Here is a 23,604-nt window from a genome sequence, read left to right as displayed (position 1 = left end):
GATTCCCAAAAATGTGACCTGCAACATTTAAAGCTTATGCAAAGGAGACTCCAAAGGAGCAGCCAATGAAATGAGGGTGGAGTAGGAAAGAGGGATGTGTGGTGTCAAGGCATCCAAGAGAAGAAATTGTTTCAAGCGGCCAAGCTCTGAGAGGTTAAGTAACATGAGGACTCAGAATTGACTATTAATTCAGCACAGTGGTGGTCAGTATTTCTGTGATAAACACAATCTCTGTGGAGTCATGGGAGAGGAACCTGATTGGACAGGGTTAAGGAAAAATGTAAAGTGAGGAAATGGAGCCCAGACTGTAGAAAACTCTTTTAAGAAGTTAAGTACTGAAGGGAACAGATAAATGGCGCAGTAGCTTGGCTCTTTTAAGAGGAGTGGGTAAAGAAAGTTTTGTTTCTTTGTATACTATTTAATATTTGTTGTTGTTGTTATTTAAGGATGATAGGTACTGGACATATTTTACACCGAAGGGAATAATCAAGGAATAAAAGTTTGATGATGCAGGAGAGAAAAGAGAGAATTATGGGAGCAATGCTTTCTCCCTCAGCCAGGAACACCTTGCCAATCTCCAGCTCAGGTGAAACTCAACTGTCTGCCATGCTCCCAAACTCAAGCAGCTGAACATAGTGGAGGAAAAAATACACAGCTAGTCTCACTTAAAATCCATGACTACAAATCTCAAAAGAGCACATAACATTAACCAACAATCCTTCTACACTTCGCTAATATGATGACTTCACCTCTCTGCAAAATAACTACATCACACGTTCTTATCTCTCCAAAAACAAACGGTCTTCACCACCTCCACTAAAATAGGAGCTATTAGATAGATATCCTCTCATCTTCCCACCACCAAATCTACCTGCATTCCTGTACCTTCCTTCTTTCTTCTGTCTCTCTGTGTGGTCTGGACCCCACTTCATTATAAGAGGACAGCAGCTGAAGGATGACTGAAATATTTCGGCTTTCTTAGAAGAAATAATAAGCCCAAATAAAACTGAAAAATTGCTAAAATTATACAAAACAAAAATGTGACTAAAATTAATGGAAGAAAAAAATTAATGGAAGAATTCAATCTCCTTGAAAAAGTTAGATTTACAAACTTGACCTGGGGAAAGAAAATTTGGTAGTAATAACGCACCCAAATAAAAGTCCCATACTATGTGCCATCACCTATAAAAATCTTCATTAGAAAACTTATACAGAAAAGCTGTCCCCTAAAGAAAATGATTCAGTAAAATAATAATAAAATGGTAGATTTTGACTGTGAAAATCAATCAAGGCCATAAATAGTTATTAACACGCTGATATTTAGAAATGAAGCCCAAACAATCTTTTATAAAAATATTGGGAAAAAAACTGTCAGAGAGGTCAAAATGTCCTATACTAATTTGTTATACTTCCTTCCAGACCTATTCCTATGTATTCAGAAGAGTGGAGTTCACTCCCCACTGCTCCAGCTTAGGGTCCTCAAGCATAATCAGCTGGTGAGAACATAGTACAGACAGAGGACAGTTCCCCCAGAGTGTAGACTGAATGATCAGCGAGCATAGGCCCCGCATTCAGGCAATATGAAGTTCTCTTTCACAGGAAGTCTGGGGGCTTCCCTGGTGGCGCAGTGGTTGAGAGTCCGCCTGCTGATGCAGAGGACACACGGGTTCGTGCCCCGGTCCGGGAAGATCCCACATGCCGCGGAGCGGCTGGGCCCGTGAGCCATGGCCGCTGAGCCTGCGCGTCCGGAGCCTGTGCTCCGCAACGGGAGAGGCCACAACAGCGAGAGGCCCGGGTACCGCAACAACAACAACAACAACAAAAATGGAGACATAGGAAGTCTGGGTGGCCAGGTCTCTGATCCAGCATGGCTTTTGGAGCCTCACAGCAGTCCTCCATCAGACTATCTGCCCTTACACCTTCTATACAGGGGCTCTTCCTTGGACCACATTTTCCATTTGGGGGCTCCTGGCATTTTACCTTCCTTTCCTACCCCCAGCATCTTTCCATGCTCCCCTTTTGCCCTATAGACTTTTTCCATTTCTCTTGTAATATCCTTTTTTTAAGGATTCCAAGAATTTATTTTACTAGAAAAATTAATATCCAGTCTCACTAGTAATCAAAGATAAATTCTATAATTTAAAATAACAATGAGATACCATTTTCACCTATCAAATTGGCAACAGTTGACAAAATTAAAGGGGGGGGTGGATATTACTCACAGCAGCTGAGGAACTGCAAATTGGCTCAACTTTCTGGAAGATGATTGGGCAAGACATCAAAATCTTTTAAATGTTCACCCTCCTTAACCCAATAATTCTGCTTCTAGGAACCTATCTTTTTTCTCCTTTTCCTTTTTTTCATTGATATATAATGTTGTTTAAGGTGTACAATATGCTGGTTTGATATACTCTTGCAAAGTGATTACCACCATAGTGTTAGCTAACACCTACATCAGGTCACACAATTCCCATTTCTTTTCTGTAGTGAGAACATTTAAGATCTACTTTCTTAGCAACTTTCAAGTGTATAACACAGTATTGTTAACCATAATCATGCTGTACATTAGAGCCCCAAAACTTATTTGGCTTATAACTGGAAGTTTGTACCTTTTGACAAACTTCTCTCACTCCTCAGCCCCTGATTAACAGGGTAGACTACTCTCAGTTCGAATTTTTTTTTATTTTTTATTTTTTTTAGATTCCAAATAAGTGCTATCATACAGTGTTTGTCTTTCTCTGTCTGACTTACCTCACTTAGTGTAATACCCTCAAGGCCCATCCATGTTGTTGCAAATGGCTGTAATATCCTTTAATGTTTGTTAGAAAGAACCTCAGTGTCTTTAATGAGAAACTGATTTCAAGCCACTTCCCACTCTGCATTTAAAGAGCTTGGCAGTAGCCGCTCCAACCTAACAACAAGTAAAAAGCTAAACATACTGAAAAATCAACAACTCTTCTTGGATCCACAAAATAGGGGAGAGAACACATGGCAGACTTCTGCCCCCAAGACTGGAGAGACAGACAGCGAATACAGAGTCATGACTTACCAGAGCAGAAACGCACTTAGCCAAAATGACCTCAGGAACCAGCGTCAGGGTAGGAAAACCGGACCTGTAATTGATGAATTGCTGGAGGCTCAGTATGGACAACTCTGAGAGTTAAAAACTCCAGGGCACCCAGTCATAGGGGCCCCCCACGATATCGTGAGATTCGCTTCCAGGAGCTTGAGCAGGTTCCCACGGTAAATGTTGGAGAAAAATCCTCTCCTGCTTCCAGCAGGAGGAAGGGAAAATACGCCAGAACACTGCGTGCTTCTTAACAAGGCCTGCCCTCAGGAGAAACTAGTTAACCGGAGCCTAAGAACCTAACCTGCTGCAGTATTATTAGAATCTAACTCACCTGGAGGGAAGGGAAATACTCCAGTCAGCTCTAGCCTTCCACATGGGGGAGGGGAAGTACCCAGCGGCAGCCCACTCTAGCCATCCTGTCCCACCTAAGGGGGGAGAAAAAAAATGGAGAAACACTTGTGAAGTTCGCAATCCAGAGGCACAGCTTCACTGAAAGACTGAGACCTAATCATAAGACTATAGAATACTTCTCCAATGCATACCTCATTACCACATTCCTAAAGGCCAATACAGCAGTTCCTTTCACCCAGTACATCATGGCTAGCTATGAAAAAAAAAAATTACAAAGCATACTAAAAGTAAACAACAACAGCAACAATGCCTACATAGTATTCCAAAAGGAGAATGCATCCTATTTTGTTTATACACTCTCCTATCTATATCGTTTAAAATTTCCACTGTCCTAAAGCAATAAAAACCCATATATATATATATTTGTGGAATCAGATGGTAAATTTCCTTAGGATACATTTCTAAAAATCATTTGCCAGAAGTTTGAAAATAATAGATTATCACTAGCTTAGTAAACAAATACTGTACAATATCACTTATGCATGGAATCTAAAAAACTACAACAAACTAGTGAATAGAGTAAAAAAGAAACAGACTCATAGAGTCTGTTACCAATAGGGAAAGGGAAGGGGGAGGAGCAATATAGGAGTAGGGAATTAAGAGGTACAAACTAGTATGTATAAAAAAAGCTACGCGGGGGCTTCCCTGGTGGTGCAGTGGTTGAGAATCCGCCTGCCGATGCAGGGGACACAGGTTCGTGCCCCGGTCCGGGAAGATCCCACATGTCACAGAGCGGCTAGGCCCGTGAACCATGGCCACTGAGCCTGCGCGTCCGGAGCCTGTGCTCCACAACGGGAGAGGCCACAACAGTGAAAGGCCCGCATACAGCAAAAAAAAAAAAAAAAAAAAAAAACCTACAGGGATATATTGTACAACAAGAGGAATATAACAAATATTTTATAATAACTATAAATGGAGTATAACCTTTAAATTTTTTGAATCACTATATTGTACACCTGTAACATACAATAATTTAAAAAAACTCAAAAAAAAAAACCCAACCCCAGCCTAAGGCACAGAAGAGCATGGGGAGAAATGTGGGAAGAGGAGAAAATACGTAGGTCTAGGAAAGTTTATGACCATGTATGTTACTTTTTTCTCCTCTTAAACTGTTTATATTAATTGTTTGAATATGGTAAAAATATCCTTGGACTTCACAGAATATGTGGAGAAAAGTAAGTCTGCCTCTCAAATGTCTCCCAGTTCCTAGGTTTCTCCCTAGTTTCTCTGTCCTTCTAGATATCAGGATGAAGCATAAGAAAAGCCATTTTTGTAGCTCTTACATGGTTTAAAGTTTTAAGAAATGTAATATGGTTCCACCTAATATGATATGCACGTCCATTTACTTTTCCAAATACATGACCGTAATATATTCAGTGACTTTTTCACATATATCAGGATGTTTTGCTATCAACTTCTCTCCTCAGTGGGAACAAAATATCTGAAAATCAGCTTTTAAAAATTAAAACTGCCAAGGGATGTCAGATAAGTGGAGTAGAGGAGGTCTTGGGTGTGGTGTTACTCATTTTCCTAAAATGAAAAACGGTTTCCTTTAACTTGAAGAGGGAGCAACACGTTTGAAGTCTATAAATTACATAAACAAATGATAAGAAAACATATTGTGTGAAGAATATCTCCCACTAACAAAGCCTAATGGTTTCCTACAGTCGGAGACAGCCCAGCCTCTGGCTATGCAGGCACGTAGGCTAGAGGGTGCTGTAGTTCAGTCCTAATGTGTTGGTTCCTGTAGCCAGGATTTGGGGATAAAATTGCCTAGAATAGTTTTTGCACCATTAGAGGACCATGGGTGAATAGTTTGCCTATTGCAACCCCACTCCCTGAAGTACATTTTCTGCTAAAAAAAAAAAAAAAAAGGAAATTACTAAATCTTGGCTGTGTAACTAAAATAATATCTTTTCAAAGAAAATTCAGATTATAGAACTGAAAGAAACCATGGAGGGTCCATGGTTTTTAACAGGGAATCATATCAGTAATGCCATGGCATCTTAACTAATCGTTCAAAGGCAATAAAATGACTTTTTTCAAGTTTGAAACCAGATCTTTGGACACTGCAGCATTGGAAAGTGATCCTTCCTATTTTAGTTGTCCAGCTTTTCTGAATAACTGCTCAGTCACCTCTTCAAAAGACATTCCTTATTATTCTCTCCACAAAGTGTATCTAGAATCGCTATATCCTGGTCAACTCTGCTAACCCAAAAAGTACATTTCCTCACTCCCGGTCTCTGAATAAATTTATCCCTATACACAGTATAAATTTTGTCTATTCATGTATTGGTTTTATTTTGACCTTCCCTTGCCTCTCTGTAGTGCATTGGTGTTCCTGTTAGTTTCTAACTTAAAAGCATTCGGTTTTATGTTAAGCTGTTTGTTTCAATGGGAAAATATGTTCCTGTGCCAGATTAGAAAATGATGGTTGCGCATCCAAGCTAGACCACCAAAAACTATTTTATCTATAATTTACCTGAACCATGATGCCGATGCCCCTTTATCAATTACACCTCCATTCCATTGAATAAGTATTGACTACGCATGCATTGGAAGATTCTGTTGCATTCCTGTTGTGGGACACTAGCAAAAAAATTTCTCTTCACTTCAGTAGGAAGCATGACCACTGGCTGTAGAGTCAAAAAGGATTGCTGGGCATCAGTCTCAGTGTTCACTCGCTGTATTTGAAGTACCCCTGGTCCTCGGGAATATTCTTGTTTTGTGTTCAATAGACATCTATTCTGAAAAATAGTGTGTAGTGGATCTCAAACTAATGAAAGAATGAAAACATGGCAAAATTCAAGTGGGAGCAGTTAGTTCAGACAGTATTTTGTTTAGTAATTAAATGAGTGAGTCAAGGTAAGCCAGCCCACAAACTCAGCTACCCCAACTGTTTCCTTTTCTTTAAAGTTAGCAGCAGATATGTAGGGAGCATTAGGGCAACAGCAAAAGAGAAACCTAGGAGACTTCTCTAAATCTTGCCACTTCTCAAAATGGAAGTAAAAGAGTGTGGGGAGAAATTAAAAATGGAGAAGATAGAAAGTTTATCTGGGTGCCTTCGGTGAGAAGCAGGGTCAGTTCCTACAGCCTGGTTAGGATGTGGTTTGTTCTGGTTCGTTTGTAAATGATTATAGGAGGTTTTCCTAAAAGCAACAATGATGTTGCTGCTGTGTTATCAGTTTATATCACCTCATGAACGAGAACATACCTGGGCAAGATTAAAGACTCCAGGTCGCACTTACATTTCTAACCCTCTGCCAGCTGCCTCTCAAATTGCTTATAAGGTCACCAGCAATGAGGCGTGTAAGTGTGGATAGCTCTGTGAAAACCCACCATCACTAATGAAAACAAACTCCAGTGTCTGGTCCAGTGTCAATGAGTCAATCACATCCTATTTGTAGGGAAAAGACAGTAGTATTTATTGTGTGGACAGTGGTCCATTAACACACCTTTTTTTCAGAATATTAGTTTGTTTGCTTATAAGTGGACATATTCACTGCACAAAGACAAATGTTCTCACGCTGAACAGAAGGTAAACACTGTTCTCAGAGTTTTCTCTCTTTGATGAGCTTTGCTGTATGGGTGGAATATGGAGGGTGATGGGGAAATAGGAAGAATGATTATGGAATAAGTAGCAAATGTTTCCTGGTAGTTGGTTTACCTAAGATTAAATGCAATTACCTGTTCCTCTGACTCACTAAAAAGCTTCTCAGTCCAAGAGGCAAGGTCTGCACCTGGTATGTGAGGGAAGCCAAAGGGCTTTCTGATTACTTACCTGCCAGAATAGCCACATTAGCACAGACCATGGGAGTGGATTAATCCATCATCAACTGTAGTCATCTAAGAGAGAAAATTTCCCTAGAAAATAAATCCACCCTGTTGAGACTGAGGTGTTGTAATGGATGGTGAGTGCTCTAAAAAGGGAAAGAGTATTAACATTATAGGACTAGAGGATAGTTTCCTTAGTTATAAAAGCTTCTTGATCTAATAATTGGTTTATATTTTGGATTTTATCTGAAATAATATAAATATGGCTTGATGGTATAGTGGAAAAGTAATGATTGAAATAATAGACAGTAGCCATCTTTCCATAGAGTTGAGGGTTTGTCCTACTGTTTTGTAAACCTGGTCAACAATTTCCTGAACATTATCATTAAGAAAAAAGAAAGATACATGGCCATTTGACAAAGACAACTATATAAACAAAGTTCTGTCTTTCAATATAAGCAAGACTGATACAGCTGGAAATATATTCCCCTAAGTTAGGAATATATATATATATATATATAAAATGTGTGTAGGTGTGTATGCTGTGATATATGTTATATATGCTATATATGTAACTATGATGAAAGCTACATCATTCTTGGGATATTGTTAACCATTTAAGTCCAAATTCAGACTTGACCAAGTGAAGAGAAGCCATGAGCAATTATCTAGCACTCGGAAAAGACAGAGCTTGGCATTGCAAAATCTGGGATGGAGTCCCTGCCCAGTCCCTTGGGTTAGTCACTTAATCCCTCTAAGCTTCATTTTACTACATCAAATTAAGAATAATATGTTACTTCACAGGGTGTTTGGGCATTCAAATGCCATAATGGAAATGTATATACTTCATAAATTATAAAATACTCTACAAATGTCATTTTAAGACATTTAAAACATTTGAAAAGTAATATCTGAGACAACTTCCTGGCTGAGCAGGGCTTTCAGGAATTATTTAAATAGAAGAGTATCAGAAATTGAACTTGGCATAATTAAGTATGAGATAGTCACAATTCATGCTCACTTTCCAGGCCAATGTACTTACTCCAGGATCCCCATGCCCTCTGGCTGTGGAAGACCTACTCTGTGGACCTGGAAGTCAAGGGGAAATTTTTCAGGCTCTTGAATGACCAGGACTAGCTGGTTTCTTCACTCATTTTCTGTACTAGGCTCTGGAGATACAGAGAAGACTAATAGCCAAGGCACCTGCTCTTCTGGAGCTTAGAGTCTAGTAAGAGAGACACAACTTAGTCAAGTAATTACCCAAATACATAAAAAGAGTGTAAAGCCTTTAGGAGTTCAGGTGGCTCTGAAGCATATTAAATATGGACTTGATCTATTTTAGTTTTGTCAGAAAGCTTTCCTGAGGAAGTAACATTTGGCCTAAAACATGGTAGCAACAAGATGAACTTGGGGCAGGGTAGAGACGATGGTAGAGAGGGAACTGCTTTGGCAAAGACATTGAGACAAAAAGAACTGAAAGGAGGATGTGTTGAAGGAGCCTGAGATTGGCGGCAGTAGAAGACACAAGCAGGAGCCAGTCTTTATCTAAGAGCAGAGGAATGGCAAGATTACTTTTTTGAAATAGCACTGTGGAGTGAATTGGTGCGCTGGGAGGCAAAAGTGAAAAACAGTAAGTTTGATCAACATGGAAAGTTTGATTCAACAGAGAGCAGTTGTTAGCTCCAAAAGAGGTCTGGGCACCATCCCATATCTATGGATGTAAATTAAGAGAAAATGCTGATGAATAAGTCTTGAGGGGCTCCAACTTTTAACGCTTCAATAGAGAAGGATAAGTCTAAAAAGAAGAGGTAGGAAGGTAAGAGGGACGTTAAGAGCTGCAGGGGGGAAAATGCTGCTGAATGGTCAAGTAAGATGAAGACTGAAAAAAGGCTCATTGGGTTTAGTGACATGGAGGCCATTAAGTCATTAGCAAGAACTATATTGGAGGAGAGATGGGGACAAATGTCAGTCAAAGAGTGAGAAGAAATGGTTATGAAAATTGTAAGTAAAAGATTGTAGCAGCTGAGGGAGAAAGATAGGGAAATATTGGAAGACATTTTATCCACCCCTCAAATTGTGAGCCGGTCACTCAATTTATTAGTCTAGAATTTCTTTCTCCCTTAAATTTGGGGTGGTGTTAGTCCTTAGACAGTATTTGAAGAGGAGGATGGAGATTAGACTAATATATATATAGACTGTAAAATTTTAAAAATAAATAAGTAAACGGGTTATTCATTTCCTCACTACCCACTAACAGCAAGCGCCACGTCAGGATTTATGATTTCTAAAAGCGACTCTCAATGGTATGGTGCTGGAAGGAAAGGAAAAACAAAGATGTAATATTTCTCTACGTAAGTGTGGGGCTTCCCTCTCTTTCCAAGACTTCTTTTCCCAAACCATTATTTAAAGCCATGTCCTGTCCCCTCCTAGCATCTCTTATGGGTCCATTTCATCCATCTCTGTCTTCACTGGCTTGGAAACATCTCCTTTCTATATTAGGCCCTAGACAGGTATGGCCCCAGGGGTTTGGGGGATACCACTGCCTTCTCTATCCCAGTCATCATTCCTCATTCCTTGTCCTCTCACGGTAGACAGACTTCCACCGAGCACCCAGCCTTTGGTGTTATGCTGGCCTGTGCCGAGGTTGATAGAGATGAGATTCCAGCCCCACTTGCTAGTCTGTCAGTTCCTCTCTGCCACTCACTGATAATAAACCACATACCACAGTTGGCAATTGGCACTTGTCTTGCATGTCCTGCTGAGCCCAGCTCCCAGACAACATCTTATAGTTCCTGATACCTCTTCTTAGAAGTTTTCTTCTAGCTGAACCTAGATGTTGATGGGCAGTGTAGTATATTCTACAACTCAAATTATTTTTTTGAAAAGTAAATTTAGGGCTTCCCTGGTGGCGCAGTGGTTGAGAGTCCGCCTGCCGATGCAGGGGACACGGGTTCGTGCCCCGGTCCGGGAAGATCCCACATGCCACGGAGCAGCTGGGCCCATGAGCCATGGCTGCTGAGCCTGCGCGTCCAGAGCCCGTGCTCCGCAACGGGAGAGACCACAGCAGTGAAAGGCCCGCGTACCGCAAAAAAAAAAAAAAAAAGTCAATCCTAAAGGTTACATCATATATGAGTCCATTTACACAACATTTTTGAAATGACAAAATTTCGGAAATGCAGAGTGGATTAGTAGTTGCTAGGGGTTAGGGATGGGGGTGAGAGGTGTAGAAGGGAGAAAAGTGGGTATGGTATAAAAGGGCAACAGTATCTTATTCAGTATCTTGACTGTGGTAACAGATGCAGGAAAACCTACACATGATAAAATTGTATAGACTAAACACACACACGCACCCACACAAATAAGTACAAGTAAAACTGGGGACATCTCAGTAAGATCAGTGGATTGCATTAAGTCCATATCATGGTTATGATGATACACTAGAGTTTGCAAAATGTTACCATAAAGAGAAACTGGTATCCCTCTGTACCACTGCTTACAATAGCATGTGCATCTGTAACTATCTCAATTGAAAATTTCAAGTAAAAAAAGAAGGCAAAGCAAATTTTTTTACCACAGTCTTTATCACCATGAGTTTTTCTTTGCGAGGTACTCTAAGCAAAATGGTGATGAGCAGTGATCATTAGTAACCACATGCTTTGCCACACATGGGTTAAGACAGCTGTGTCAATAGGATAGCCTACCACATGAGCTATAGTTCAAGCACTTTTTTATTCAGACAGTCAATGGGTACTTTAGAGTCTGTTCAAATAACATCAGAAGCCGATTTACTATATGAAAACTACAACTATTAATTTTTCCCAAATCTTTTCTTTCATAATCCACTGCTATGAAAATGTAAGCATGAATCTCCACCTGGGCAGGAGTTTGCAAAAGGCTCTACAACTTGCCTAACAAAACTTTGACTTTGCTTCTTACCCACACAGTAGTTAGGTGAGGAACTCCTATCCATTTATAACCCAGAATCTTGTGATTTCAGGAGCAGGTTTGGTTTTGAATTCTCTCCTCTGTTCACCTTCTCACAAGCTCATCTGGGACACCTGAATCCTGAAAGGGTGGCTCACCGCCCCAGCTTCTCATCAGTTTAACACTGTAGCCGTCAGATCACATTTTTAAAAATCCATTACTAAGTTACTCTAACACAGACATACTTTCATAAGCCTATCTTAACATTTTACTTTCTATTTTAGAAAGGGTTATTATAAGAACTAGCCATATTAAGACTGTTTCTGCATTTCCTCAAACTATGAATTGAATGTGCTGTCTACCATATTATTAAATGTCTCCTATGTAATAATTCTTGCAATAAATTTCTCTCAGAGTATTGGTGAAAACAAAATGTCCCTTTGGGTACAAAGGTATAATTCCTGAGATTAGATCATGAGAAATATAGAATCTAACGTGATTTATTTTTGCCCTACCAAGAAACTCAGACCTAAGTTTTGCGCTCATTTACTATTTTTACCTAACTAGAGATATTTTCCTCTTCCTCATACCTGTTTACTTCAATATAACTTGTCTTAAAGGTTGTACTTATTTAAATTTTATCAAAGATTTCTGCCAACTTAAGTTCATTTAATTCTAACAGTTTAATAATAAAATCATTATACAACTACCTTAAGCATTATTTATTTTAATTCTTTTTACAAAAAGATAAACAATATACTCGAAGGAAATAGAACCAGCAAAAGGACACGTGCAGGATTACTTAATGTGTTTGTGTTTCCATTCATTTTAAAACTTAAGACTCAGGGATATTTACTTCCCTATTTGAACAACTTCGTAGATTCTCTTGATCTAAGAAAAATTGATTGCTTGTATCTAAACTCAAATTGCCAAGGATAACTCATATAGTAGACATTTAAAAAAAGAAAAAAAACCCACCCTGCCAGAGATTCCTCCTAATAGTTTCTGGTCCTAAATAAAAGAAATGACTCATGTAAATGTATTTTCTGCTTAGGTGTAAGCAAAATCAACAAAGGAGGAAAACTTATGATCACTAAAAGTCATTATATTAGTGAAAAACTGACTAGGATACAAAAGTCACCATTGAAGGAACCTCATTTCTGATCTGCCAGTTTGAAAACCAGAAGCTGGTGCCAAAGGACATCACACATATCCTGGCTTTATGTAGCCATCTTTTCTCTTACTCTCTACCAGGAGTCCAAGGATACGTTATAATTTTGTACTAGCTGGTCCAAGCTGGCAATCTCTTTTTCCCAATTTACCTCCATCTCTATTCCTTTCTTTTACATCAAAAGTGACTTGTACTGGAATTTCAGAGAAATCTGGATAGAAACCACTGAGACATGTGGCCTCCCAGCCTGATCCTTCCAGGGGCCATTTCATCTTGGGGCTCTCAGCTGTGGTTTTCTTTGGTTTCTTTTGACAGTAGTTCCCAAGGTCAGCAGTTCCATGTGGTTGATCACGGACACTTCTCTGGTTTACTACGGCCTTCCTTGATGATTGCTTTTGCAGGTGATAGTTCCAATCAATGATGATTATCCTGTTAAAAGTAGTGTCCCTCACTTTTGTACATGTCTACTATGACCCTATGTCTTAACTGAGGCTGACTTATTCATGCAAATACAAACAGTGCCCAACAAAGAGAACCCAAGCAACATTACTCTGCTCGTTGCAAAAATTCCAGACCTAGACCCCTTCACGCATGTGCTTTTAGCTCCTCTTCATCTTGTTCCTGGATTCTTAGATTCCTTCTTGACTTTTGGACCCATTAACTGTTTTTTTCTTGTTGTTGTTTTTTTTTTTTCTGACTTTGGCCCATAGCACTCTTTTTTACACACATGCTACAGACTAGCTCTCTGGATGCCTCTGACCCCTATGGTTAAATAGTAACTACCTTGTGTAGTGTCCTACAGGCCTGTCTCACTCTCCCTTTGACCCCCATTATGTGGCCTACTGTTCTTTCAGGGATTATATTCAAAGTCTCTTATGAATGCTAATTCCTATTCCTCTAGGGAAACTGCCCCTAGTAAAGGAGGGAGGACAATACTCAGATCTGCTTCATAGACTTTCTCCTGCTCTTTTTGGAACCAGAGCCTAAGCCCACTCTTGTTGCAAATGAGTCCTCAGAATATTTGAGAATGTCCACCTACGGGATGCTGTGCGGAGTCCATCACTTCCCTATATCCAATTCAGATATGAAGGTAACTTGACCAAACACCCAAATTCCTTTTCATTTTTCTTGCTCACCCAGGGCACTCATCCAGATTGGAGCACAGGAATATCCTTAGCTATTTCATAGTTCCCCAAGCTGGATCAATTTATTGAACTCTATTATTCAAAGTGGTCACCTCTTATACTGATAATTTTAACTATTCCACTTAGATGGTTCCAGTCACAATGCTCTCCTTTCAATTCCTCAAATACAGCAAACACATGGTAACAGGGCTTATTTGCCCTTACATGATCTAGCTTAGGCTCACTTCTCCATCCTCATCCTTTGCCACTTCCTTTCTCACTTCAGCCATGTTGAACTTGTTTCGGTTCCTTGAGTGCTCTTACAGGGATCTGAGATTCACGCTTATTTGTGATTTTGTCTGACACTAGTTAGCACCCAGCTTTTATTCATCCTTATAACAATACCACCTTAGCCCAAGTTTGGATCCTGTGGTCTATCTGTGTGCATGCGTGGTGGCGAGCTGCAGAGTATCATGATTTAATGGGAGTTAAAATTACATTTGTTTAGCATTTTCTAAGTGTTTTCTGGTTACACCTGTTTACTTGATGGTCTCTACCATTAGACAGCAAACTTTGTGAGGTAAGAGGCTGTTACAACATGGTAGATGGTCAATTCATATTTGTTGAAGGAATGAACTATCAAACTATAATTTTCCAATAAATCTCTTCAATGAAGTGTCACACTTCCACTCAGATTGGTTATACTAGTTATATTCACGCTCTTGTGAACATGGAAATCCTACCCTGCTGGTGTTGCCTGACCCCATCTCCCTACATCACTCTTACAGCTGGGTTTTAGCTGTTTCGACAGTGAGAAGTAAAATGGGGCTGCCTTGGTTTTATTAGTAAATTAATTTCCTGAAATGAGAAAAAAAAGCTCAGACAGACGATACACCACCATGTTCACAGACAGAGCATGCAATGTTCAACGAAAGGTACTTGAAAAGCCATTTCATTCTTTATTCTTATGTATGAAAATGCTGACTATGACAGTTTGTAGTCCAAAACACAGAAACCTCAAAGTTGGCAGAGAATGTTATCTGGAAGGCAATGTCTGACCAAATTCTGAATTATTATCTCATTCCCAAGGAATGTCCTCCCTAACAGTAACTTTTGCTATGATTCTACCATAAGCTTCAAATTGACCAAATTTTCATAAACAGACTAAATTTTCTTCATAGGGCAACTTTAAAAGCAATGGTTTTGAGAGTAAGTGGAAATGGCACTATTAAAAGGATCTGAATAGTTTTTCCTCTGACCAAAGCCATCCCCATTTTTCCTGAAATCACCAACCATGCTATGCTTTGCTTTTTTGCTCTCATTGAAATGTGTTTATGTATCTTACTAAAATAGAAACACTGTAATCAGTTCCTTTGAAAAGGAAGTAAACACTAGCCCTTCCTTTACAAGAGGAGGTTCGTTCATAGGAACAAGTACCAGGAGTAAGTCCTGACCAAACTACAGGGAGCACTGACTTATTTTTTTTAAATCAGATTTTTATATGAGAATAGGTTTCAACTATTCCAGAAGGTTCAATACCTGTTGAAGAGTAAAATACTAATTTTTTCTCCAAGTTTTTTCTTGAGTTTATTACATCTAATTAATAGATTCCTCTAATCAAACATTTGAAGAGATACCATTTTATTCTTCAACCTTTTAAGAATGAAAGAAATAATAATCATTTTAACCTCTAACTTCAAAAATCTAGATTACCTTTCAAATAGTTTTATCATTAATCAAGGCAACTGCCGAAGCAAGTACTTTAATCCTATTCAACATCTTCAACTATTCAAAGATTGTCCTGAGACCTGAGATCAAAACAGATCCTAAAACTCTCAGGCCAGTTCTAAGATCCTGGAACATGCCTACCTCAAGGGCCAGTATAGTGAAATGGGTTGTGGGGTGGGGGGATGGTTTGGTAAAGTAGCAAGATCAGTCCTGTGGGAACAAGATACAGAAAAGAGAAGTGTTGATTGTAAGGAGGAAGAAAACAGGCAGATTCTAGTCTTGAGTTGAGCCATAGATTTCTTTTATAACTGAGGTAACATTGGTTTATACCATTATATAAGTTTCAAGTGAACAACATTATATTTCTACTTCTGTAAACACTACAGCATATTCACCACAAAAAATTTAGTTTCCATCCATCACCATACAGTTGACCCCCTTTACTCCTTTTGCCCTCTCCCCTGCCCCTTCCCCTCTGGTAACCATTACTCTGTTCTCAGTATCTACGTGTTTCTTTGGCTTGGCTTTCCTCATTTATTTTGTTGTTCGTTTGTTTGTTATATTCCACATATGAATGAAATCATATGATATTTGTCTTTCTCTGACTTATTTCATTTATCATAATATTTTCAAGGTCCATCCATGTTGTCACAAGTGGCAAGATTTCTTTTTTTTTATGGCCACTGGTATTCCATTGTATATATATTCCACTATTCTTTATCCTATCATCTATTGATGGGCATTTAGGTTTTTTCCATATCTCAGCTATTGTAAAAGAATGCTGTAATGAACATAGGGTGCATATCTCTTTTCAAATTAGCATTTTTGTATTCTTTGGATAAATACCCAGAAGTGGAATAGCTGGATCATATGGTAGTTCTGTTCTTAATTTTTTGAGGAATCTCCACACTGCTTTCCACAGAAGCTACAGACTATCTTAAGATATTAACCCAGAGAGAGATGTCTGGGATAGGTACCTCATCAGCCTTCCTGAGTTGTTACTGCAATTTGGCCAAGGAAGGCAAGCCCCAGTCATGGGTTGTTCTGCTAATTGCTTTGAGTAAAATGATCTCCTTTCTTACCTGTTGCACATGTCTCTCATGTGTATTATCTAGTTTTGTAGCTATTTTTTTAAGCTTCTTGAGGCAAGCATTTGTGTCTTATAATAGTCTGCACCACCATGCATCTGTGCCTGGCACAGAGCAATATGCAAAAATAAGATTTTTTAAATCAATGAATAAACTAATTTTTATAATACTTGAGGTTCAATGTAACAAATCACAGAGAAAAGCATATCTTCAACATAGTTCAATCTGTACTGCTTATATTATGGACAATATACAATCTGTTACTTGATTAATATTTCTAAATGCATACATTTAAGGAAAACCCTAATTCACCAGCAGAAAATGCAAGGCAATGTATTCTCATTTGGAGTGTGCTGTTATTTAAGTGGAACAATACTCAGCATTTTTAATTGCTTAGTTTGGGACCAGTTCTGCTTTCTCATCTTTGCTAATCTTCATGTTTGTCACAGGCATAGTCATACTCTATATTTATTCCACAATATTAGTTCATCTCTAAGCAAAATGTGGTGCTTCCCCTCTTTTACATCTTCTATTCCAGCTTCCTCCACAACACATCTGTGCCAGGCACAGATGCATGGTGGTGCAGACTATTATAAGACATAAATGCTTGCCTCAAGAAACTTAAAAAGATAGCTACATCACTAGATAATACACAAGGTGTCTTTCACCTTCAACTTGTTCAACAAAATATTTATTAGTAATAAAAAATAATATTCATTGATCTTTATTATCCCTAGAACATGACAAGAAATGTTATACTATTTAACCTATAGAAGCATTTTACTGATGAAAAAAGCCTGGAAGTTCAGTAGATTATATAAATTGTCTACAGTCATATAAATGTCAAAGCTACTGTCACTAATACCTATATGGAGCTAAAAAGAGGGGTCAATGTAGGAGAAATAGATTTGATATTGGCAGTTGATAGCACAGTGGTAATTGTTGACAGGGTGGGAATGCATGAAATGACTACCTCAGAGAGAGAACATGAATGTGAATAAACAATTCCAAATTAATCCTGGGTGAACATTTAAGTGTCAGGATGAAGAAACAGGAAAGTGAAAGAAACTGAGAAAGAGCAGTAAAATAGGTGAGAAGAGAACTAAGAACCGGTAACACTGTAGAAATCAAGAAGAAAAAATGACCAATAGTGTTGCTGCTACAAAGAAGTCAAGGAAGGTGAAGACTGAAAACAGGTTCTTGATTTGTCAATTATAAAGTTATTAGCAATCCTAACCAGCATATTTTCTGAGGAGTTGTGGAGATAGAAGTCAATTTGCAAAGAGAGATCAGGAAGACAGAGAGAGCAAGTATAGACAAATCTTATACACATTTTGGTGTCAAAAGGAAGAAGATAAAGCAGTAAAGTTGGCCCTCCATATGTGTGAGTTCCTCATCTGTAGATTCAACCAAACTTGGATAGAATGTATTGGAAAAAAATTCCAGAAAGTTCCAAAAAGTAAAACTTCAAACTTTCCACACACAGTGACTATTTACATAGCATTTACATTGTATTAGGTATTATAAGTAGTCCAGAGGTGATTTAAAGTATACAGGAGGCTGTGCATAGGTTATACGTTACATAAGAACTTGAGCATCTGTGGATCTGGCCGTCTGAGGGCGTCCTGGAGCCAACGTCCCCACAGATACCAAGGGATGACTGTAGTTTGAGGCAAAGTCAGAATCAAGGGGAAATGCTTTTAGTCCTTTCTGGCTCTCTTTTTAAGAGGGAGGAGACAACATGTAGAATGTGAAGCCACCAATAACTGATAGAACAAAGTCCTAAAAGGGAGGGAAAGGATTCCCTTAGGGAGACAGAATGAGAGGAGGGAGTGGTGGGTGAAGTTATTCATGCTGGAAGGATAGGAAAGGGGAATAAATGGGCTTTATTGTATCCATGACTTAAGAGATAAAGTGCTAACACCTAGAATGAGAAGATGAGTAGGATAAAGAGTTGCAGAAAATTTGAAAATATTTGGGACCATCCCAGGGAGGAAAAAGAAAGGCAACTTTAAAAAAAGAAAGAAAGAAAAGAACTATCTGGAAGCACTAAGTGCTCAGAGGGAGGGTAGACTCACCATAAATTCAATTTTCCCAACAGAACTCAGGTCAGCAAGTTTCCTGCCCACCAAGGCTCTTAAAAACAATCACTTTTTCCAGTAAAATGAAGCTGCAGACGGGAAACCAGATTAGCCAGATTGTGGGGTGGTACTCTCTGAAATAAACTACACTCAGGAAAGAGCAAGAGTTTCAAAACCAAACTGTGAGACAAAGTAAAGGCTTCTTTTTATCTTTACCCTCTCCACCCTCCAGTTACTACTTCTCCCAGAGGATATACATCCTTCACTTTCCTTTTCTTTCCCCTTACCTATTTTTCTCAAACCCAACCCAAACTGTGCCATCTATTAAAATCAAAACTGAAAAATGCATATGTGTTATTTTTGAATCCAAACATCACATGATTGGAGAACATTTCATTTGTATTTCACATTGTCTCAGGTCAATGTGCCAGGTTCTTAAGCCTGTCACAAGTCTCAGAGATCATTCCTGAGAACTGCAAAACAAAGAATCCTGTGACAGAAATGCTGACAACGTGGAAGGACTTTGTGATTTGCTGAGTTACTAATCATAACTTACAATTTTCAACATTTTCTTTTGGAATTAAAATTCCATATCCTAACATGCCCATCTCTCTATATATGGATTAAAAATCATTTAAAATCAACTTCCATATATGAATGAAATGGTAAACTATGTTTTCAAGTACCTCTCCCCCCACCATACACATTCAACTTTTAAAATGATCAATTTCTCATTAATTCAATCTTTTCTCTTACTGAAAATTTGCAGTAATTTAGAAATGGGCTAATTGTAAGTTTTCCTTTTGCACATCTTTCAAGAAGCAAATAAATAAACACAATTTCAAGGGTAATTTTTACTTGAAAAATTTTTACAAGTAAAAATTTTTACTTGAAAAAGGGTAATTTTTACTTCAATTATGTTGACATTTGGAGTGAATATATGCTGATGGAAACATTTCTATGGTGAGGCAAATCAATGCCATAGTGTCTAACTATAGATTTGCTGATCATTCTTCTGTATTCTTTAGAAAGGACCGCTACTAGAATGCATGTTAACCTAGATCCAGGTCCTGTCTCTATTTGATAGTACAGATGACCCTTGAGCAACAAGAATTTGAACTGCAAGTGTCTACATATATGCGGATTGTTTTCAACAGTAAACACTACAGTACTACATGATCCATGGTTGGTAGTATCCACAGATGCCAAACCATTGATATGGATGAACCGCCTATACAGAAGACCGACTATAAGTTATACCTGGATTTTCTATTTTTTAAGGTATTTTTAAATTTTTTGTTTTATTTTATTTTTTAAAATTTATTTATCTTTGGCTGCGTTGGGTCTTCGTTGCTGTGTGCGGACTTTCTCTAGTTGCACTGAGTGGAGGCTACTCTTCGTTGCGGTGCGTGGGCTTCTCATTGCAGTGGTTTCTCTTGTTGTGGAGCATGGCCTGTAGGCGCATGGGCTCAGTAGTTGTGGTTCACGGGTCTAGTTGCTCCGTGGCATGTGGGATCTTCCCAGACCAGGGCTCAAACCGGTGTCCCCTGCATTAGCAGGCAGATTCTCAACCACTGCGCCACCAGGGAAGCCCTAATTACTTAGTGTTTTAATTTAATCTTATGTTTATTTTACTTCTACCTTTTAAAGTATATGTTATTTTTATTCCTAGGAAATTCCTTAAAATAAAGCATTTATTTCACCAGTGTCAGTCTATAATGCTTCTTTAATGTCAGATCAGAGGTAGTGTTTCAAAAGGAACAGTTCTCAAAAGCCACGACAGTTCCTGCCACGTAGCTGAGTTAAAATGAAGACTCTCCACCAGGCAAAATTTTTAAAGCCTAGTCTGAGATATTTTCTGTACTTAAAAGTAAGAAACTATATCGGCTTTAAAAAACAACAAAAACAACTTTATTATTTACATTTTGCATTAATTAAGACAGGGTACCTGTTATTTATTGACATATATAATTGTTTAATGGAATTTTACTATACGTTGAACTTATTTGAAACAACCTAACTTTCTCTTCTGTCTATTTCAGAGTAATTGCCTAACAATGACCTCTCTAAATTTGTAATTTCTGGAATCTGCACTAATTCAGTTCATCTCTGATAAAATGTTCCGATGCTTAGAATTCTCTCAGTCATTCTACAAACTTATTTATGTTGCAAATGTATATTGAGGACGTGCTATCTCTAACCAGGTGCTGTGCTGGATGTGATAATCCAGAACATTGGCATTCTGTTCTGAAGGAACTGACATCTGGGTGAAGGATCCAGTCACGGACGAGAACCTGCATGAAGCAAGATAACTTTAAAAAAGGAATACGCGGTATGCGACGGTGAAGGGAGCACCTATCACAACCTGGTGAGGTCAGTGTACCAGGCTGTTTTACAGGGAAGGTGTTGCTGAGCTGAGCCCTAAAGGAAAAGGCTTTGAAGATCACTCACTTGTGCAAGGGAGGCCTGCCAGTGCAGGCAAAGGCCTGGAAACGTGATCTGCTGACAGCTATGAGGGTGTGTTAGAGAGTCTATATTGCTAGACTTTCAAGTGCATAGGCGAAGAAGAGGGGCTCATTCTCCCTGACTTTATAGTGATCGGAAGATTAGACTTTAGTCCTAAATTCAAATTGCTTCAACCTTAAAAATGTTTGTATCTAAGAGTTTGACTGAAGTCACAGTTCTTTTGTTCTTGAATGCAAGATGTTCTAGAAACGGTCTCTAACCAGGTCTTTCACTTTGGGACAGGAAATGTTCAAAGAGCAAAACTGTAAACCATGGAGTGCTTCTGAGGAGGAATGTTGTTAATGCACCAGCGGAAGCCAAGGCTCAGCGAGCTTGTGGGTTGAGGGAGAAGGAGATGGGGTTCAGGACCCTGGGTTCTGGCTTGTATGGCTCCAGACTGGAGTGACTGGGGAGGGCTGTCCCAGAAGTGTTTCCTAGTCATGAAGTAAAGTCATATGAGAGGCTGTCTCCTTCCCAACTGTTTCACTTTTAACCCAACACAACAAATAGAAAGCAGATTTCCCAGACACTACAGAAGAAGATAAACAGCCTGAGGAAAACTGGACTTCTGCAAATCAGCATAGACTAGCTCTCAAATACTTTACATGAATAACAAATTAAAACAGCAGCCAAGCAGGACAAGGCAGATGGGGGACTGGGTGGAAAACAGAAGCCAGGGCCGAAGATAAGTACCTGATAAAACCATTCTTTTCAAAGAATGCCAAGAACTCAGATTTGAAGATTAGCCTTGTCAACTTTTAAGTCTCTGATTCCTCTCAAGAAAAGATGTGATGAATAGATGAGTAAATTATAACGAGTTTTTTAGTAGTTGTTTATAAGTTACTTAAAAGCAGTTCTTTTATATATACACTACCAAACGTAAGGTAGATAGCTAGTGGGAAGCAGCCGCATAGCACAGGGAGATCAGCTCGGTGCTTTGTGACCGCCTGGAGGGGTGGGATAGGGAGGGTGGGAGGGAGGGAGACTGCAAGAGGGAAGAGATATGGGAACATATGTATATATATAACTGATTCATTTTGTTGTAAAGCAGAAACTAACAAACCATTGTAAAGCAATTATACTCCAATAAAGATGTTAAAAAAAAAGCAGTTCTTTTAAGCCTCTTAAATGTTTCAGTATACTATTAATTTACGTTATATAGAAGATGACTGACTTAGCAAATGCACACACTGGTCCAGCCAATTATCACAGACCTCAAAGTAGTAGAGTCAAAACCAATGAGGCTATCCTGATGCATGTTAGCCCACACTGTTAATTTAGCATTTGAAGCTAGATTTAAAAGCAAAAACCTATTACCCTTCATATGAGGCTCCATCAGTTATTAATTAAAGATTATGCATTCTGCTTTTCCCTGGTGTGATTCTGTCGTGTTCGACTGTTCCCTGGAACAGTGGTCTTTTATCTCCATCCACCTTCTCTCCCACCTAAGTGTGTGCCACCAACCCATGGAAGATTTGATGGAAATGGACATGAGCCCCCTGAGGACCCAGAACTATCTTTTCAGTTGTGAACTAAAGGCCGACAAAGATTATCACTGTAAGGTGGATAATGATGAAAATGAGCACCAGTTATCTTCAAGAACGGTCAGTTTAGGGGCTGGTGCAAAGGATGAATTGCACATTGTCAAAGCAGAGGAGATGAATTATGAAGGCAGCCCAATTAAAGTAACACTGGCAACTTTGAAAATGTCTGTGTAGCCAACGGTTTCCCTTGGGGGCTTTGAAATAACACCACCTGTGGTCTTATGATTGAAGTGTGGTTCAGGGCCTGTGTGTATTAGTAGACAGCACTTAGTAGCTGTGGAGGAAGATGCAGAGTCAGAAGATGAAGAGGAGGAGGATGTGAAACTCCTAAGTATACCTAGAAAGCGTTCTGCCTCTGGAAGTGGTAGCAAGTTTCCTCAGAAAAAAGTAAAACTTGCTGCTGATGAAGATGAAGATAATGATGAAGATGACGATGATGATGATGACTTTAATGATGAGGAAGCTGAAGAAAAAGCTCCAGTAAAGAGGTCTGTACGAGATACTCCAGCCAAAAATGCACAAAAATCAAACCAGAATGGAAAAGACTCAAAACCATCAACACCAAGATCAAAAGGTCAAGAATCCTTCAAAAATCAGGAAAAAACTCCTAAAACACCAAAAGGACCTAGCTCTGTAGAAGACATTAAAGCAAAAACGCAAGCAAGTATAGAAAAAGGTGGTTCCCTTCCTAAAGCGGAAGCCAAATTCAGCAATTATGTGAAGAATTGTTTCCAGATGACTGACCAGGAGGCTACTCAAGATCTCTGGCAGTGGAGTAAGTTTCTTTAAGAAAATAGTTTAAACAGTTTGTTAAAATTTTCCATCTTATTTCATTTCTGTAACAGTTGATACCTGGCTGTCCTTTTTATAATGCAGAGTGAGAACTTCTCCTACCGTGTCTGATAAATGTTGTCCAGGTTCCATTGCCAAGAACGTGTTGTCCAAAATGTCTGTTTAGTTTTTAAAGATGGAACTCCACCCTTTGCTTGGTTTTAAGTATGTATGGAATGTTATGATAGGACATAGTAGTAGTGGTGGTCAGACAAATGGAAATGGTGGGGAAACAAAAATATACACATGAAATAAACTCAGTATTAAAAAAAGATTATGCATTCTTATACATTAAATACATATACACAAAGGCCTCTTTTTTTAAAAAAATAAATTTATTTTTTTATTTATTT

General features: G+C 38.8%; 1 long non-coding RNA gene and 1 pseudogene across 2 annotated transcripts; both read left to right on the top strand.

The window, feature by feature from the left end:
• Positions 1 to 8,743: 8,743 nt before the first annotated feature.
• Positions 8,744 to 21,827, top strand: LOC309825190. The gene is made up of 4 exons (XR_014297005.1): positions 8,744 to 8,885; positions 19,459 to 19,652; positions 20,576 to 20,744; positions 21,120 to 21,827. It is a non-coding gene; the product is annotated as an uncharacterized lncRNA (long non-coding RNA).
• Positions 21,828 to 22,342: 515 nt separating this feature from the next.
• LOC309824681 (nucleophosmin-like) lies at positions 22,343 to 23,209 on the top strand (annotated as a pseudogene). Its single transcript has one exon. The product of its transcript is annotated as a nucleophosmin-like (transcript).
• Positions 23,210 to 23,604: the final 395 nt, after the last annotated feature.

This window comes from Grampus griseus, assembly GCF_964374135.1.
Source record: "Grampus griseus genome assembly, chromosome: 7".
In the NCBI taxonomy this organism is placed as follows: Eukaryota; Metazoa; Chordata; class Mammalia; order Artiodactyla; family Delphinidae; genus Grampus; species Grampus griseus.
The sequence above is the reverse complement of the archived record's forward strand: the minus strand, read 5'-3'. Positions and strand labels throughout refer to the sequence as shown.